At 42.9% G+C, this 17,362-nt stretch overlaps 1 protein-coding gene across 2 annotated transcripts in view; it reads right to left on the bottom strand.

Annotated features, from left to right (window-relative positions):
- IGFBPL1 (insulin like growth factor binding protein like 1) overlaps positions 1 to 17,362 on the bottom strand; it is a 56,172-nt gene that overhangs the window by 37,259 nt on the left and 1,551 nt on the right. The gene's annotated exons all lie outside the window — the stretch shown is intronic.

Raw genomic sequence — 17,362 nt, 5'->3', positions numbered from 1 at the left:
GGAGAGGAAAGGAGGGCGTAGTCAAGGAAGGCCTCTTGGAGGAGATGTGCCTTCAGATGTGCTTTGAAGGGGGCGAGAGAAATTGTCTATCGGATTTGAGGAGGGAGGGCATTCCAGGCCAGAGGAAGGATGTGGGCGAGGGGCCAGCGGCAAGATAGACAAGATCGAGGCACAGTGAGAAGGTTGGCATTAGAAGAGTGAAGTGTGCAGGCTGGGCTTTAGTAGGAGAGTAGAGAGGTGAGGAAGGAGGAGGCAAGGTGATTGAGTGCTTTAAAGCCAATTGTGAGGAATTTTTGTTTGATGCGGAGGTGGATGGGCAACCACTGGAATCTTTCAAGGATTGGGGAAACACGTCCTGAACGTTTTTTGTAGAAAAATTATCTAGGCAGCAGAATGAAGTATGGACTGGAGTGGGGAGACACAGGAGACTGAGGTCAGCAAGGAGGCTGATGCGGTAATCCAGGCAGGATAGGATGAGTGATTGTATTAACATGGTAGCAGTTTGAATGGGGAGGAAAGAGCAGATTTTAGTGTTGTTGTGAAGGTGGAAGAGAGAGGATTTGGTGACAGACTGAATATGTAGATTGAATGAGAGAGAGGAATCAAGGATAATGCCAAGGTTATTGGCTTGTGAGACAGGAAGGATGGTGGAGATTTCTACAGTGATGGGAAAGCCAAAGTCAGGAAGAGGACAGTGTTTGGGTGGGAAGATAAGGAGTTCTGTTTTGGACCTGTTAAGACTGAGGTGCCAGGAGGACATCCAAGTAGAGATATCTTGAAGGCAAGAGGAAATGTGAGACTGCAGAAGGGAAAGAAATAAGGGCTGGAGATGTAGATTTGGGTATCATCCACAAAGAGGTGGTAGTTGAAGCCATGGAAGCAAATGAGTTCTCCAAGGGAGAGGGTGTAGATGGAGAATAGAAGGGGACCCAGAACTGAACCTTGAGGAACCCCCACAGTTAAGGGGTGGGAGGCAGAGGAGGAGCCCACAAAGGAGACTGAGAACTAACGGCCAGAGAAACAAGAGTAGGACCAGGAGAGGACAGTTTCAGTGAAGCCAAGGTTTGATAATGTTTCCAGGAAAAGGGGACACTGTATTTCAGACAGCGACATCTCATGGTTCTTCTCTTACTCCTCTGGCTACTCCTTCACAGTCTCTTTCACTGGCTCTTAATCTCCCATCCACCACACTAGCTGTGGGTTTTCCTCAAAGCTCTCTTCTGGGATCCCAGAAGATATACAAGATAATAATATTACAGTCCCTTTCCTACACAGAGCTCATAATCTAAGAGGGAGGGAGAATAGGATATAAGATATGTACATACAGGCCATGGGTGAGGAGGAGTAAGTACCCAAATGCTTAGGTGATGCAGAAGGGCTGAAATGACAGTAGCTCATTCATGCATTCATTCAATCATATTTGAGCGTTTACTGTGTGCAGAGAACTGTCCTAAGCGCTTGGAAAGTACAATTCAACAACAGATAGAGACAATCTCTACCCAAAGGGCTCACAGTCTAGACAGACAACAAAACAAGTAGACAGGCATCACTAGCATCAAAATAAAGATAATTATCAGGATTATCTTCTAATGCCAACCTTCTCACTGTGCCTCGATCTTGTCTATCTTGCCGCTGGCCCCTCGCCCACATCCTTCCTCTGACCTGGAATGCCCTCCCTCCTCAAATCCGATAGACAATTTCTCTCGCCCCCTTCAAAGCACATCTGAGGGCACATCTCCTCCAAGATAATTAATGAGTAAATGAATGAACCACTATTCTCTCTATCCTGATAATGGATAATGGATAATTCATTCATTCACTCATTCATTCTTTCAGAGCACTGTACTAAGCGACTGGGAAAATATAACACAACAGTGAAGAGTAACAATCCCTGCCCACAATGAGCTCACAGTATAGGGCGACAGGTGTGGATAAATGGACATAAATATAAATAAAATTACAGATATATACACATAAGTGCCATGGGGCTGGGAGAGGGGGGAAGAGCAAAGGGAGCAAGTCGGGGTGACGTGGAAGGGAGTGGGAGATGAGGAAAAGTGGAGCTTAGTCTGGGAAGGCCTCCTGGAGGAGATGTGCCTTCAGTAAGGCTTTGAAGAAGGCAAGAGTAATTGTCTGTCGGATTTAAGAAGGGAGGGCATTCCAGGCCAGTGATAGGATGTGGGCTAGGGGTCGGCAGTGAGACAGGTGAAACTGAGGCACAGTGAAAAGGTTAGCACAAGAGGAGCGAAGTGTGCAGGCTGGGGTGTAGAAGGAGAGAAGGGAGGTGAGGTAGGAGGAGACAAGGTGATGGAGTGCTTTAAAGCCAGTGGTGAGGAGTTTTTGTTTGATAAGGAGGCGACTAGGCAACCACTGGAGATACTTGAGGAGGAGAGTGACATGTCCTGAATGTTTCTGTAGAAAGATGATCCAGGCAGCGTAGTGAAGTATGGACTGGAGTGGGGAGAGGCAAGAGGTTGGGAGGTCAGCAAGGAGGCTGATGCAGTAACCTAGGCAGGTTAGGATGAGTGATGGTATTAATAATAATAATATTGATGATGGTATTTGTTAAGCACTTACTATGTGTCAAGTACTGTTCTAAGTACCGGGGTAGATATAAAGTAATCAGGTTGTCCCACATGGTGTTCACAGATGAGGTAACTGAGGCATAGAGAAGTTAAGTGACTTCCCCATAGTCACCCAGCAGACAAGTGGCAGAGCTGGGATTAGAACCCCATTCTCTGACTCCCAAGCCTGTGCTCTTAACACTAGATCATGCTGCATGGAAGCAGTTTGGATAGAGAAAAAAGGGCAGATTTTAGGGATGTTGTCACGGTGGGACCGACAGGATGTGATGACAGATGGAATATGTGGGTTGAATGAGAGAGAGGACTCAAGGGTAACACCAAGGTCACGGGCTTGTGAGACAGGAAGGATGGCGGTGCCATCTATCGTGATGGGAAAGTCAGGGAGAGGACAGGGTTTGGGTGGGAAAATAAAGAGCTTTGTTTTGGACATGTTAAATTGGGAGGATGTTCCCTGAGGAAGGGAGGGTGGGAGCAAGGGGTCAGGGGTGAGAGAGATTGGAATGAAGTAGAGTGAGTAAGTTTGGCATCAGAGGAGCAAAGTGTGTGGGCTGGGTTGTAGTGGGAGAGGAAGGAGGATAAGTAATGGGGAGAGAGTTGATTGAGTGTTTTAAAGCTGATGGTAAGGAGTTTTGCTTGATGTGGAGAGAAATGGGTAACCAGGGAAGGTTTTTGAAGAGTGGGGAGATATGTACGGCAGGTTGTTGGGAAAAAAATGTTCTGGGCAGCGAAGTGAGGCATGGACTGGATAGACAAGAGTCTGCAGGCAGAGAGATCAGTGAGAAAGCTGACGCAGCAATCGATTTGGTGTAAACAAGTGCCTGGATCAGTATGGTGGATCCTAAGATGGAAGGATGGAGAGGAAGGATAGATTCTGGGCTAGCTGTGGAGGAAGTGTCTACTATCTGTGGTGACAGACTCAATATGAGGACTGAAAGAGAGTTCATGTCTCACATGGGGCTCATACTCTTAATCTCCATTTAATAGCTGAGGTAACGGAGGCTCAGAAAAGTTAAACGACTTGCCCAAAGTCACACCGTAGACAAATGGCAGAGCCTGGATTAGAACACAGATCTTCTGACCCCCAGGTCCACGCTCTTTTCACTAAGCCATGTTGCTTTCCTAACATATAGACACTACTTTGCTTTGGGTGCTAGGATATTTTTTTCCCCAAATATTACTATAAAATATTCAATAGAACCAAAACAAAATGTGTTCCCAGCTCTCTATTTACATTGCCAAGTCAATAGCCAGTATGGTTTGTATTTCTCTAAAAACGTAGTGGTTGCATTTAAGCAATGTATTTATGCTGCCCTGTAAATCCATCTGCTCATCTATTTTTGTATAACTGACACTCCACCTTAATTCACTCCAAATGAAAACATCAAACTATAAACAGAATAGGCTGAAGTTACTGGATAAAACTATGAATTCATAATATTTAACAGAAATCAATCAATGGTATTTATTGAATGCTTACTATGTGCAGAGTGCTGTACTAAGCCCTTGAAAGAGTACAATACAAAAGAATTAGCAGATAGGTTCCCTGTTCATAACAAGCTTACAGTCTAGAGGTCTAGAAATCTATGTAGTGTATTCCTCACAAAACTCCAGTGGATGTCCAAAATACTACCAAATCTAATTTTAGTGGGAGAGGCATAACTACTCTGAAAATCCCTGTTGTATTTTAAAGATTGTTGTGATTGACATCTATCAGATTATTAAGTCTATTTCAAGTTGAAATAAAATCACAATTCTATCATTAAACAAATGCTCTGTTTTATACACGTGAATCTGAAGGTCACACACTCTCTTTGCTGTTCTGCTCTACTTAGGGACAATCAAGGCAGAGTAGTAGAAGCAGCGTGGCTCAGTGGAAAGAGCCTGGGTTTGGGAGTCAGAGGTCATGGGTTCGACTCCCAGCTCTGCCACTTGTCAGCTGTGTGACTGTGGGCAAGTCACTTCACTTCTCTGTGCCTCAGTTACCTCATCTGTAAAATGGGGATTAACTGTGAGCCTCACATGGGACAAGCTGATCACCCTGTATCTACCCCAGCACTTAGAACAGTGCTCTGGATATCGTAAGCGCTTAACAACTACCAACATTATTATTATTATTATAGTCGTGATTGTTTTACAATTCATTTTTCACATTTCACCCTGAACTCATTAATATAATGAAAATTATTCTTCTTGAAAGAGTGGCAGGCTGTTTCAAAATGCAAATTTCCAGCAAGGGATCTACAATTTACCACAAAATTGTTGGTCATTTAGGCATATAAAGCAAATATCAATACTAATTACCATAGCACAAAACTGAACCTCTATTAGGTGAAGATCCTTCTAATAGAGAAATGGTTATGTAGTGGTACTTTGGTTTGATGATCACAAAACTGAAGAAAAAATTATCTTTCAAACTCTACAACTATCTACAAAGTGATTGAACAAAAATAGATTGGTATTCTGCATTTCCCACTGAGATGAATAGGTAAAACAGCCTAAGGAAAAATATGTCCTCTGAGCTACTTCTCCCTAATGACAGACTTTTTGAATTGCTATGCCACTGTTCAAGCCTTTATGGAGGATATTTAAAATACCACAAAAGAATATGTGTTCTATTTCAGATAAAATAAAACACTCTTGAAAAAACATTTCTTTGGTTTTCCACAAAACTATAAAATTGCCAACCCGGTATTTAGTTATAACTAGCAAAGTGAGAATTGAAATAACCATTAAACATGGAAAAGTCCTAAAACATCTTCTGTGGTGACATGAAAAGACTTGGACAATTACTAATGGATTTTGCCATAATACTCAGGATTACATCTTTTTTATCTAGTGAAAACAAGCTCTTTAAGAGGATGGTACTTCACTTTTATTTACCAAGTTCATTCATTCAATCATACTTACTAAGTGCTTACTGCATGCAGAACACTGTATTAAGCACTTGGAAAAGTACAATTACAAAAGTAGAGTGAGTTCTCCTCGTAATATTTTCTCTGCTTCAAGAACAGAATGTGGGGCTAGGAAAGATAATGATTTTTGTAGAAAGCCTCAAAGTAAAATAGCCTGTAGTACTGAAGATTAACAAAATCCTCTTTCCTAAACAAACTGATAAAGATTTCACAAAATTTCCTTTTTGAAGAAAAAAGCTAAGAATTACAAATCTGTATAGTATAACTGGGAGGTTTTTAAATGGGCATTATTATGCAATATTAACAGTATGCTGCTATTTGAAAGCCAGCCTTAAGAACTACAACAAAATATTATAAGTGCATGCCTCCCAAAACTTCTGAAAGGTTAGACAGTTCCTATGTATGGCATTTACTAAGAATTTTAATGCATATGAGAAATTACATTCTTAGCAAAAGGTCCATTTCTCATTTTGCTCCACATCCAAAGGCAGAGCTTGCTAACTTGAAATCTTGGTTAATCTCTAAGGGGCTCACGGTAAGAAGAGAAATAGAGAAATGAACCCAGAGAAGCTAAATGGAACAAAGGGGGTCTGAAGACAAGCCAAGATATAATAGAAAACAATCCCAGTATAAGGGGAGAAAAAATGACTGCTTTTTAAAAGGCCTGAAATGGGAGTTCTACATAAGCAATAGAGAGAGATGTGTTGGGATGGACAATAAACATGGAATGATGAAAGTGAAGACACATGAAGTAAAATTCTAGCAGACAAGATGAAGGAAGAAAACAAGGGAAAAAAAGACTGATTCTAGATAGCAACCAAATTTACTTGCATAGTTGCCTCACTTTTTGCATAATTTTGGCAACCCTAAAACGAGAGAGGGGCTATTACATGGGGAAATAAATCTAGCAACAAAGGGAACAGGAGATGCATGGCCCAGTGGATACAGTCCGGGGCTGGGAGTTGGCAAGACCTGCGTTCAAATGCCGGCTCAGCCACTTGTTTGCTATGTGATCTTGGGCAAGTACTTCACTGCTCTGTGCCTCAGTTACCTCATCTGTTAAATGGGGATTAAGACTGTCAGCCCCATGTGGGGCAGGGATCGTGTCCAACCTGACAACCTTGTATCTACCCCAGTGCTTAATACAGTGCCCGGCACATAGTATGCACTCAACAAATGCCATAGAAGAAAAGAAAAAAAAAAAGAAAAAAGAGAAAAAAAAAGAGGAAAGAAGGGAGAACCAGGGAAAGATAAGAGGATACTTGAGACATAACTTTTCTACTGCCCTTTCCCACTGCAATCTCTCAGGTGCTGCATAAAACAGGCATTCAATTAGTTGTCCCACCCCCAAAGGTCACAACTCTGGAGAGCCCTTTTATCCACATTCTGATGCTACTCCTCTCCCAACCCTGACATACATGCATGCATATTTCAAAGAAACTCAGGCAGCCTGTGCCCTACCTGATGCCATTCTGACCTTATTCCCTCTTCCTACCCTGGCAGGCAATGTCATAGCTCACAAAAATAATCTTCCATTTCCCCTTCAAAACTTAGAGTGGGGTGGGAATTGTGCGATGGAGGAAACTAGGCAAGGGAATACAGTAAATGACTGAAAACTGGCCCCCTTCAAATTGAGGTCAAAAGAATGTTTTTTTCAAAATTCTGAACATCAAAAAAAGCAGTTGTGGAAGCTAAACCGGAAAATATTTAAATCTGCAGATCAGATATATGGTCTTTTTATACTTGAAGCTGATGCCACAATAATAAAATTTGCCTGTGGGTATGAGTGCGGTAGAAAAGACCGATAAGGGATTAATGAGCCCAACCACCCCATGCACAAATTAAGATTGTTCCTTGTGTGCTACTGTGTTTGCACCCCTGCCCACCTACTCCATTGCTGCACTCCACAACCCAGTGGGAACATAACTGGCAGGAACAATAGAGTACATACCACCTGCTCTAAGAATCAATGCCTTCACAAGGGTTCACCCAGGTTCTTGGTCCTGAAGTCCAAGGCCAGCCTCAGGCAACAAGCAAGGTGTGGAACTGCAAGGTGAGCAGTGTGGTACCGGTAATGGTGGGAGAAAGAAGTTGCAAAGTGCCCACCCCGTGTCAGAAATGTCATGTCTGTTAATAGGAACTTGGAGGGGAACACAATGGCTCTGGAACAATGATGGCCGGTCAAGGGTCCCTCCCCCCACCAATTGTGGCAGAGGAGGGGTGTCGAGCATGCTTCTGCCTAACACCATATGTGCATTAGTGGTTGGGGGGTGACAGAGGACAGACACTATACACTCACAAAACTCTAGGACTGCAGAAAACAACTTACTATGTCTCATTTTGGAGGAATAGTCTAAGTTACCTTCAAACCCACCTTCTCAAAGAAAATCAAAACTTATTTGGCATTAAGGAAGATACTTTAGGCATGGAATGCATTAAGCTAGGGTTTGGTGATTAGAAACAGAATCTGATGACTTCATCAGTGTCAGCTATTATTCATTGGTGACCTTTGGGTTTATTCATTCTCCTTTCCTTCCTACACTTATACATTTTCTTATTTTCACTCAAATTGTTTCTCCTTCACTGATTCTGTTCAAGACGTGCCCTACACTCATTCATTCAATCGTATTTATTGAGTCCTTACTGAATGCAGAGCACATAAAAAGTAAATCATGTGGAGTCCCAACCAGGAACTGCAAACAGATTCCTCTGGAGCTATTCACATGGCTAAAGAAGGTCTCTCATTGAATCCCTCTGAACGAGGTGGTGGAACAAAACCAAAGTAGAAATTCCAGGAAAAAAGAACGAGCAGAATGACTTCAAAACAGCTTGTTGACAACACTGACTGTGCTAGTGATCCCTCTTCTGTTGCTGTTTCCATCCAGACATCTGCCAGCCCCCTTGCAGAAGGAAGATTGGTGGAGATACATCACTATTACATGAGGTACCTGCTTAGTATTCTGGAAACAGCTGGTGGAGCTCTAGAATATGGAGTAAGGGGGAGGAGGGGAATTAAGAATTCCTTGAACAGTACAGGGAGACTTCAAAGATCAGTGAGAATCAACACAAGGAGAAGGAAAAGAGGGGGTGAGGGGTACTTTAAAGTATGCTTTTCAAGAATGACTCCTGTGGTCTGACTCCATTCTTCCTGGTGTTTAGGGGAAGAGGAGGAGGGACTTTTTCCCCTGGGTATAACTGTCCTGAAGTTTTCCTTCCTGTATTTATTTTCCATATAAATTTAAAGGTGCTTCTCAGTGCTTTTCCCCAGGGCAGTGGTTCACAGAGAAAATACCCGAGAAATAGCTTTTAACTTTAAAAACGAAATAGAAAAAGCCATACCCATATTTTCCTCATTTCTCATCCTCTCTTCCTCTCTTCCCCACACCTCCCAGTTCACTGTGGCCAAGAAAAAAGTAATACACATAGACTACAGAAATTCTAGCTCAACATGCAGTGCTAAACAAATAAGCAGCAGGCACTAAATACCAGACTGAGAAAAACAGAAGGGCCAAGCCACGATTCAATCAATTGTATTTATTGAGCATTTCCTGTGTGCAGGGCCCTGCACTACGTACTTGGAAGACTAGAACATAACAATATAACAGACATATTCCCTGCCCACAGTCTAGATGGGGAGATTACGGATATGTACGGAAGTGCAGTGGGGACAGCAGGGATGGTGAATAAAGGGAGCAAGTCAGGGCAATGCAGAGGGGAGTGTGGAAAGGGGAAATGAGGGGTTAGTCAGCCTCTTGGAGGAGATGTGCCTTCGATAAGGCTTTTAAGGTGGGGAGAGTAATTGCCTGTCAGATATGAAAAGGGAAGGTGTTCCAGGCCAGAGGTAGGACCTGGGCAAGACATCAGTGGCAAGATAGACAAGATCGAGGTACATCAAGTGCGTTGGTAATACAGGAACAAAGTGTGAGGGCTGGGTTGCAGTAGGAGAGCAGCGAGGTGAGGTAGCAGGGGGCAAGGTGATTGGCTTTAAAGACGATGGTAAGGACTTTGTGTAGGATGTGTAGGTGGATGGGCAACCACTGGAGATTCTTGAGGAGTGGGGAAACATGGACTGTTTTTTTTTGTAAAAAAATGATCAGGGCAGTAGACTGAAGTATGATTTGGAGTGGGGAAGAGCCCGGAGGCAGAGAGGTGAATAAGGAGGCTGTATTAATGAAGTGTATATATCTATGATTTTATTTATCTTGATGGTATTGATGCCTATTTGTTTTGTTTTGCTGTGTCTCCCCCTTTTAGACTGTGAGCCCATTGTTGTGCAGGGATTGTCTCTATCTGTTGCCAAATTATACATTCCAAGCGCTTGGTACACAGTGCTCTGCACACAGTAAGCGCTCAATAAATACGATTGAATGAATGCAGTAGTCAAGGCGGGATAGGATAAATGCATGGCTTAACGTGGAAGCAGTTTGGATGGAGAGGAAAGGATGGATTTTAGTGACAGTCTGAAGGTTGAACCGACAAGATTTAGTGATAGATTATGTGGGTGGCATCAGAGAGAGGAGTCAAGGATAATGCCAAGGGTATAGGCGTGTGAGAATGGAAGGATGGTGGTGCTGACTACAGTGATGGGACAGTTAAGGGGAGGACAAGGTTTGGGTGGGAAGATTAAGGAGTTCTGTTTTGGACATGTTAAGTTTGAGCTGAAATGTTTGCAAGCAATGAAAGATCAGGGAAAATCAACAGGACCAATTGACTCAATCAATGGTGAATGACATGTTTATTGCGTGTTTGAGTGCTTACTTCATGCAAATTTGGTAGACACATTCCCCGCCCAATTGGAGATTTTAGCTAAAAGACCACAAATATTGTGATGGTCATACATACAGACACAGAACAGGGGGCAGGAAATATGTACCAACAAAGGGCTATAGCGGCTCAAAGGGAAATGGTTAGGTCCTTGAATTCGAGGCCAATGCCAGAAAGAACAAAAGCACCTTTTCTCTGTCAACAACATAGGGAGGAGGGGACAGAGAACCCAGCCCTGGCTTGAGGCCAGGGTCAGTAGAGCCATGACCCAGAGGCTTATCGTGGAGACAGCTTCCAACTCAAGAAGCAGCGTGGCCAAGGGGAGAGAGCATGGGCCTGGGAGTCAGAAGGACCTGGGTTCTAATTCCAACTCTTCCAATTGTCTGCTATGTGACCTTGGGCAAGTTACTTCACTTCTCTGGGCCTCAGTTACCCTATCTGTAAAGTGGGGATGAATACTGTGAGACCCATGTGGGACATGGGCTGTGTCCCACCTGATTAGGTTGCATCTACTCCAGCACTTAGTACAGTGCCTGGCACATGGTAAGCACTTAAATACCATAAGAAAAAGCACCTGGCCTCTTTCTTATCGAAAGGAGCAAGCTAGGCAGCTCAAATGCTGTTGGGGGAAAGCTGCTTCACTCCAAAGTCCATGAGGCTGATGATCCCCATCACCTTCCCCTGACTCCTCTTCCCTCCCCTTGTCCCCCCGGATTTGGCACCCCTAGAGAGACCAGTGGACCATTAAACCCAATATTTTGTCTCCAACTACAAACAGGATTCATGAAGAAACCGTGTGATGGTTGTCCTCCTTGACATCCACCCTAATGATTAGGAATGGACCATCTAACATTCCTAATTATCCCCCTAGTGGCTCGTTATGGACTGCTTATCCAATAATCTCTCCTAAAACACCTTAAACCTGCTGATATTATCAAGCTATAGAATTTCCTGAGGCAACAAATTTCATATGCGTTGCACAGCTGTTGAAAGAATTGGTTCCTTTTGTTTTTTGATCCTATAACCTCATTATTCAGTGAGAAATTTGAATAATTTTATGTCCCCTCTGTCCACACTCTTCACAATTATGTAAACTGCAACAGTGTCCCCTCTCAGCCTGCATTTTTCCAGACTGAAATGTCCAAGTTCTTTCACTTTAACCTAATCACATTGGCTCGCCTTCTCTGAACCTTGTACAGGTCTATTATATCTTTCCTAACATGCAGCAACAAGAACTGCATATGGTATTGCAAGTATGGGAGTACCATAGTTTTATCAAACACAGAACTGTGACCTTTGTTTCTTTATATAACCCCTTCCTGACACCCAACATGCAGTGGACCAATGATGAAAAAGAACAGTCAACAATGAATCCGAGATCTCTTCCATAAGTTGTGACTCATAGCCCTGAGTCCATCACCATGTAGTTGTAATTAGAATTATTTTTCTCCCAGTGATTTACCTTGGACTCGCTCATACTGATGCTTATCTGTCATTTTTCATTGGAATTATAACAATAATGATAATAGTGGTTTTTGTTAAGTGCTTAGTATGTCCCAAGCACTGTACTAACCACTGGGGTTGATACTATATAAGCAGATTGGACATAGTCTCTGTCCCACATGGGGCTCACAGTATAAGAGGAAGAACAACTATCCTATCCCCATTTTACAGATGAGGAAACTGAACACAGCTTTATTAGACTTTCCTGCAGTTTCTCCCCATCTTCAGTGTGGCCTAGTGGGAAAGAGCATGTTCCTAGGAGGCAGAAGACATGGGTTCTAATCTCAGCTCTTCCACTTGCCTGCTGTGTGACCCAGGGCAAGCCACTTGATTTATCTGCCTCAGTTTCCTCATCTGTAAAATGGGGATTAAACCTTACTCCCTCCTGTTTAGATTGTGAGCTCCATGTAGGACAAGGTCTGTGTCAAATCTGATTAGCTCCAGACCTTAGTATGGTGCTTGTCATATAATAAGTGCTTAATAAATATCGTTATTATTATTATTGTCTTCATGGCATTTCACTACCCAGAAGAGCTTAGGGTCATCTGTAAACGTGGAGATTTCACGGCACATGCACATGAAGACGTTAAACAAAACTGCCCTACCACAGGCCACTGAGGGGCACTGTTAGTACAATTCTTCACTCTCAAAAGTTGCCAATCATCCTTTCCCTTTGTTTCCCGTCTTTTAGCAGGTTTTCTAACCATGACCGAATCCCATGATTATTGGGGTTTTTAGGTCTGTGTTGTGGAACCTTACCTAAATATCTAAAAATTAAATTTAGGATTAGAGGGCATTTTGAAAAAAAAAAACTGTTAAGTGAAGCAGTGTGGCCTAGAGGGTAGAGGACAGGCCTGGGAGTCAGAAGGCCCTGGATTCTTATCCCAGCTCTGCCACCTGTCTGCTGTGTGACCTTGGGCAAGTCACTTCAATTCTGTGTGCCTCAGTTATTTCATCTTTAAAATGGGGATTAAGACGACTGTGAGCCCCATGTGGGATACGGACTGTGTCCAACCTGATTAGCTTGTATCTACTCCAGAGCTTAGCACGGGGCCTGGTACATAGTAAGAACTTAACAAATACCATAAAAAAAGAGGTCGATAAACATAAGCATAGAAGGGAACAAGCTCTCCAAGAAAGCCAGTTGTTGACCCATAGGAAGTACAGGGGTGGCTTAGGTGAGGTGGACCACAGGTATGAGGATAAGAACTTTGCAATTCCTTCTTCCTCCAAGCCCACAAGAAATTTGAAGTACCTGGGATGCAGGGTGAAATCTGAGCACTGTAGGTAGAATTATATAGGCTGTTGCTTGGGTGGGTGATATATCAATGGTGTTCATTAAAGAGCTAGGGTAGATACAACATAATCAGATTGGAAGCAGTCCCTGTCCCACATGGGGGCTACAATCTAAAACGTAGAGAGGGCTGGTATTTTACCTTCATTTTACAGATGAGGGAACAGGCACAGAGAGGTTAAGTGACTGCACTGTCATACAGCAAGCCAGTGGCAGGGCTGGGGCTGGAACCCAGGTCACCCGACTCCCAGACCCATGCTGTTTCCACTTGTCCACCGATAGTGACATAGTATCAAAGAGCCATACAATGCTCTGCACACAGTAAGTGCTCAATAAATACCCCTGATTGATAGAGCTACAATCAACCTCAAGAGATCATCTGGTCATGGAAATGACAGATTTTTGCTTAAAGATCACTGGCGAGTAAAAAAAAAAAAAGGGGGGGGGGGACAAGCTCCCTGAGTTAGAAGAGCGGAGAAGACCATAAAAATGTCACATCAGATGCACACAGGAAATTAGGCAGGCCAAAAAGGAGTTGGACAGGCACCTTCCAGGGATTTCAAAGATAATAAAAAATATTTTTAAGTACATTTACAAGTAGGAAGCCAGCTAGGGAATAAGTGGGAGCCATTTGCTGACTGATTCAATGAACCACTTAGTGTGGCCTTTACTGAGGAAGATATTATTGAGATTTTCAAGACCAAATGGATTTTTAGTAATAGTTCAGAGGAAATATAGCAAATTGCGGTGACCATAATTTTGGACCAAATTCATGAAACTAGATACAAAAGACTGACCAGCGGTGTGTCCCCACCGTGAGAATTATGAAGTAACACAGGCAGGAAATTATAGAACTCCTGGTAAAAGTGGCATAACCTTTTGTTACAGTTGGTCACTGTACCAGAGGACTGGTACAATAGGCTACAATTCTGCCCTCTTTTTTGCCCAATAAGTTTTCCCTTGACTCCCATGCCCAATAAATACTTGCACCAACCATTCCCTACTTTTAACTCCCTCCTTAAAACCCCCAGTGCCCCTGTCTCTCAAACTCTTGCCCCTGATGACTTAGTCATCTATTTCATTGAAAAAATTGAAAGGATCAGGTGTGAACTCCCCCAAATTTCTCCTTCACCTCTACAACTCACTCCCTCCTCTCTACCTGGCCATCTCTCAAAAGGAAATCTTTTCAAAATTTACCCCAACCCTTTACACTTTATTAAAACACTTGTGCCTCCTCTTCTTCCCTCCCTGACTGCCATCTACAGTCACTCACTCACCAGCGGTTATCCCTATCTCTTCATCTCCTATCATTCCTGTCCAAACTCCTTGAACAGGTTGTTCAGTTCTTTTCTCCAACTACCTTCTCCACCCTCTATAGTTTGGTTCTACCCTCTCCACTTCCCTGGTCACAGGTCACGAATGACCTCATCCTCACCCAATCTAACAGACTTTACTCCTTCCTAACCTGCCTTGTCCACTCAGCAGTCTTTGGTCCACACTGTGGACCACCCCTTCCTCCTGGAAACACTGGTAGTACCCTCGCCTGGTTCTCTTACCTCTCTGACTGCTCCTTCTCAGTCTCTTTCACTGGTGCCTCTGGCTTCCATCCTGTAAATATGGGATATCTTAATGCTCAGTTATGAACCCCCTTCTATTCTCCATCTCCACCTGTCCCTTTGGGGAGCTCATCTGCTCCCTTGGCTTCAATTACAAGGATGATTCCCAGATCTATCTCACTAGTCCTGACCTCTCTCCCTCTTTGCAATCTCACATTTCCTCCTGGACCTCAATCAGTGGTATTTATTGGGTGTCTATTGTGTGCAGAGCACTACCAAATACTTGGGAAAGTACAATATGATGGTGTTGGTAAACATGTTCCCTTACCCACAAGGATCTTATAATCTAGAGGGGGAGACAGAGTACTTGTACGTTGCACTGACACTTCAAGCTCAACGTGTCCAAAACCAAACTCCTTCACCTCTCCTACCATTCCTTCTCTTCTTGACTTTCCCGTTGCTGTTGACAACACCACTCTCCTCCCTGTCTCACAAGCCTGCAACCTTGGCATTATCCTGGAGTCCTCTGTCTTTCAACCTGCACATTCAGTTTGTGTCAAATTCTGTCTGGTTTATCCCCTGCAACATTTCTAAGATCCACCTCTTCCTCTTTCAAACTTCGATTTGCACACACATGAGACTTCCAACTGGACTAAAACACAGTCTATCTAGAGGACACAAAATTAAAAGGAAAAAATGGAGAAATTCAAGGTCACTGGAAAAAAGAGGCATGTTCAACTTAATTGATGCCAAACATACCACAAAAGACACAATTCAGTCTAATCTTCACTGGTGTAAATCTGCTTTGAATTAGCAAGGAGAGTGTATAAGACCGATGCAAATGAAAGGAAGTTATTCCTTAATGATGCAAAGAGAAGCACAATTCCCGAGGCTGAGAAACTCACAAGCTATTCAATACCCAAGCTGATGGGCAGTGATGGGGATAGGAATTATTTACTTTTAGAGTATGGAAAGTTTCATCATTAGTGTTCTGTGAAACCACTTGCCTATTGGCAGGGATGGGATATCTCAGAAGTACATACCATGAGTAGGTAGGTATATATATGCATATAGTGAGAGGTGCACTTGAGTTCTTAACATCTACTATATTTGAGATTCATACCTTTAAGCCCCAAACCCACTTAATCTATGGGTCCTGGAAACACTCAATGTTATGACAATTAAGCCATATAAAACCAAACTAATTTTCACTCAATATCTTTTTTTCTTAGAGACTTGTAGGACTCATTTCAGAAATGAGATGACTTGAAAGCACCGAAAGGATAGATTTATAACCAATAGTGAAGAAATAGCAGCTGCTACCCAGCGTTGGCTAGGTTCCCCCAATCCTCATCCCTTCCCGAAGGAGGCTGTTATTCGGTGACTGCATCTGAATAAGAGACTGCTCCAGGGGTCAGCACATAATGAGGTACTTCACTTGTCCATAAACCGACCCCTTATGTGGTTGCATTTTCATTTTTCACCAGCATGAGAGGATGAAGTACAATAAAAGGAGTCAGTGCTAAACACACACCTAAACTGTGTTAAGTTCTGAGGCTCAAATACGCAAAGACTGGAAACTCTAAATTCTGGTTGGTGTCACTCATTAGATACAGAAAACAAGTATAAAGGCCCCTATTACAACCTGATCTTTTAAACATCTCAAAAAGATATTGTCGGCATGACCATCATAGTATCATGGTATCACCAGGTACCCTCTGAATCTGTATAAATGGTCGGGTCTCGAACCCCATTTCAGAGGCTGACAATTAGTGGACTATTGATTCAAATAGCACAACTAGCCAGGTCCAAAATAGATGCCAACTTTTTCAGAAAGATCTGGAATATTAGGAGTGAGCAGGCCTGACAATGAAATACTTAACTGAAAAGCTTAGTAAGGACTGTGCAGTTCTTAACTGTTGATGAAAACCGGCTTTCCCTCAAGGAGGAATTACTTGCATTAGGTTATTAATGTTTTAATTGGTAGACAATGAACAGATGAAAATATCTTATCTAAATGAGTTGAAATCCTGAAAAGTGTCGTTTGCATTAAAGCAACCCTTAAGGATTAACCATTGAGGAATAATATTTGGAGGACAAGCAAAGGAACAAGATTGGAGGAAAAGCCAGTTGAAAAATGTGTCCGACAGTATCCTTACAGTTTGGCAACTCATAGCCAAATATTATCTTCTCATAAAAACTAAAATGAATAAGGCCCCTTTGCCCATTTCTTTTTCTAGTTTTTTCTATGTTCAACTGATTTAATATCTTTCCACCTAGAAAACTTTCTGTTTATGATCGCCCTAGTCAAATGTCTTCCAGTTCTCAAACACAGTCAAGTGGGGACATCTTTTGCAAAATTACTTGGGAATCCATTTTGAGGGGAGGGTGCTGCAAGCACTGGGGAAAGGGCCTGATCTGATACTTCCCCTTAGACTCTCAGCCCCGTGTAAGACAGAGACTGTGTCCGACCTGGTTACCTTGTATTTATCCCAGTACTTGGCGTACTGTAAGCACTTAACAGATCGATCAAAGTCAACATTCGGAGAGAAGAAGCAAGCAAAGGCTGAGACAAATTCCAAGTTGTCTCGGAGCTTCCCCCGAGTTGGGGATTCAGGGATCCGAGGCTGGGTGCATGGTTTCATTCATTCACTCAATCATATTTATTGAGCGCTTGCTGTGCGCAGAGCGCCGTACTAAGCGCCTGGAAAGTACGATTCGGCAACAAAGAGAGACAATCCCTTCCCA

Source organism: Ornithorhynchus anatinus, chromosome X5 (genome assembly GCF_004115215.2).
Source record: "Ornithorhynchus anatinus isolate Pmale09 chromosome X5, mOrnAna1.pri.v4, whole genome shotgun sequence".
Classification (NCBI taxonomy): Eukaryota; Metazoa; Chordata; class Mammalia; order Monotremata; family Ornithorhynchidae; genus Ornithorhynchus; species Ornithorhynchus anatinus.
The sequence above is the reverse complement of the archived record's forward strand: the minus strand, read 5'-3'. Positions and strand labels throughout refer to the sequence as shown.